Below are 2989 nucleotides of genomic sequence, written 5' to 3' on the forward strand. Positions count from 1 at the left end.
ACAATGGGACTATGCAGTACGTTATTATCTCACCTTTGAAACAAGTTAGACAAATGCTGCCAAGACAGCACGTGAAAACTGTTAATGATGAAAAAACTGAAGCTGTAACACAAACAGAATGAGAAGCAAATATTCCAGAAGCCTAATGACTGCTTCTAATGTCTATAAGAAAGGCTGCAGATCTGCAGCAGCAAGGTAAGCAGGAGGCAGCAACGATGATTGGAAAGTCTCTGAAAGCAGTTCCAGGCATCAAATGCTTTGCTATAGCTCCTTCCAGTACCTGATTTCAAACACTTCAAAGAAAAGTACGAGAGATACCATATGAGATGGATATGGGAATAAGCTACTTCAGTCAAACGTCTCAGCTTAATTCCTACTGCTTGGAGACTCAGACATGATCGTTTATATCCCTGACTTTTTTTAAAGCATAAATTAAAACTCTTTTCTTAGTCAAAAGCATCCAATTCCTTTTGATTCTCACTGTTTGGTTTTTTTTTTTTTTTTTTGTCCCAGGGCAACAAGAAAGAAGGAACACAATGCCTAAGGAAAAAATGTCTTTCTTTAAACTCACCTCTACTTCTTCCAAAAAGAAATTTGACAGTAGCCTAGAAGGTGAAAAACCTACTATGAAAGCATAAAACCTAAAACGCTTGATTTCCAAAGCCTTTTTAAAGAAAAATAGTCTTACAGTGCAGGTTTTGGTGGGGGTTTTGTTTGAAGAAGCACAACCTCCTTCTGCATGGAAGTGTCTTTCTGTCAAGACAGCATAAAGGGCTTCCTGATACCTGTTATCACCCACTAATTTTCATTGACATCAAATGTTTTTGTTACCAAGGAAAATGCAAAACTTGTGCTGCTTAATCAATTTATATTTTTTTATATTTCAACTGTCTTGTTATTTATCTTCTCAGATACTTAGGTATTACTACATATCTGGTTTTATGCCTGACTTTGCTTCTAAAAGAAATCAACTTTTACTACCATCTTCTGTACTGCTATAATGTCTTTTTTTTATGATGCAGTAATTAGAACCTAACATACTACTCTATGGAAAAATTTAACAAGAAATTTTATTGTCTCATTACTTAGCCTGACTTGCATTCCTTTCCTCTACCATTGAAGCTCAGCTTCATGCTGACTGGACTGCTGGAGAACCTTAATTTTTACCATAGTTATTGGCGAATGAAATTAGCACTTACGAATTCTTTACAGGCTAGGTTTTTTTCTTCCTTGAGCATGAAACACATGACAATTCAATTGCAATTAATTGTCAATATAAAGAAGTTACTGGGGATTCTTCTCAGTGTCCTGAATTTGTTCCTTCTGAGTTTAAAAACTACTTATTTAAGCCAGGCAGAAAAGGAAGAATTTTTAAAGTCATGACAATATGAATGTAGAGAACGGAAAGCATGGTTTTGTCACCCAGTCTGATGGAGATGGACACAAATATTAAATACGTTTATATGCAATTATTTCTTACTGGGGGCTAGCTCTGCTTCTGATAGCACTGAGCCAGCGTACATTATGTTCTAGATTATGAGGTATAACGCAGTGGACTATCTTAAATGAGAAAAAATGGAAAATGCAAGAAATAGGATAATAAAGAATTTCAGCTGTATTTTAAAATCAGATTCTTTAGGGGTCCTCCATCATGTGATAACGACAGAAGCAAACATGATATTCACATAAAAGCTAAAGCAGGGATGAGGTATATGTTTCCCAATCAGATACTACATAATACTTCTTTGATTAACTCCACTATAAAAAGTCTCACATGTGCCTAAATTGATTTCATATGGTAACTCAAACCCATTTTTGCAACCCATGAGACACTGTACAGCATGATGTACCAACCTCCTGCAAAATGTGGAATTTTGCTGGGGGTGTGTTGTCCCAGATTACTTCTACAGCTTGTAGGGGATTTTTCCCAGCCGAAGACCATTGTTTTAAATACATCTTTCAGAGGAGGCAATCTGTTTTTGCAATGAATCTTTTTTCATGGCTGTAGCTTCCCTTTTATGTTCAGTAAAACCAAGAATGGCAATGTTGCATACAGAGAAACATCAAAATCAGGAGCAATAAGAATGGAGTAAGAATGCTGCAACCTCAATGCAATGTGCTTTTAAAACCTCTACAAAATCATCATGTCAGCACCCATTCCAGGCTTCACAGCATCCGCATCTTCCCAAACACCCCCTAACAAATCTAACTACCTGCTTTTTAAATACCTACACTGCTTGCACCCATTTAAAGGTTTTTCGATTGCATTAACATATTCCATTAAAGTAATAACTTTTCAGAAGACAAAAATTGACATTAATACTCCGGCACAATCATAAGAGCTCTTCAGAACAATGTGTCAATTATCACATCACTATTTTTATTCACCAAATAGATTATGGCATTGGCTTTATCCACCTACTTCTGACAAGTACCTTAACTGCTATTTTTATCTTGGCTGTTAAGTCTGAAACAGTTAAAGAAAGTTCAACAGCTAAAGCTGTAGATCAAGTACCAGAGATGCCTCTAGCAACAGTTAGAGCCTTGTTTAATTTGTCACCTTACTTGCATTGCCCTTTCTAATACCGTAATGGACATTCTCAAAATTTATGTTAATCTTGTCATATATAATTTCCATTGACAAGTCTACATTGCTGGCTGTTATGGTGCAAAGAGGGAAAAAACAAGGTTTCATTTGCTGAAATCTGGTATGATTCCTGGACTGCATATCCACATTACAACTTTACCAGCAGCAAAGTTCATGCCAGCTGCCAGTCCTCCGTGTGCACAGCATATGAACAGAGAGATAATAATCCTGTGCCCACACTGCAGGAGTGCTCCAGCTGCTGTGCAGTCTCAGCCTTGGTTCATCAGGAGGGAATCCACTCTTAGCACAACAGTAGTATGTTCAAGTGCCTACCCAAGACTCCAAATGCAGACACAAAACTCCAAACATACAGTAAAGCAAATATGCATAAAGAAAAAGCAT

The sequence above is a fragment of the Pygoscelis adeliae genome, unplaced genomic scaffold (assembly GCF_000699105.1).
Source record: "Pygoscelis adeliae isolate BGI_AS28 unplaced genomic scaffold, ASM69910v1 Scaffold411, whole genome shotgun sequence".
NCBI classification, from domain to species: domain Eukaryota; kingdom Metazoa; phylum Chordata; class Aves; order Sphenisciformes; family Spheniscidae; genus Pygoscelis; species Pygoscelis adeliae.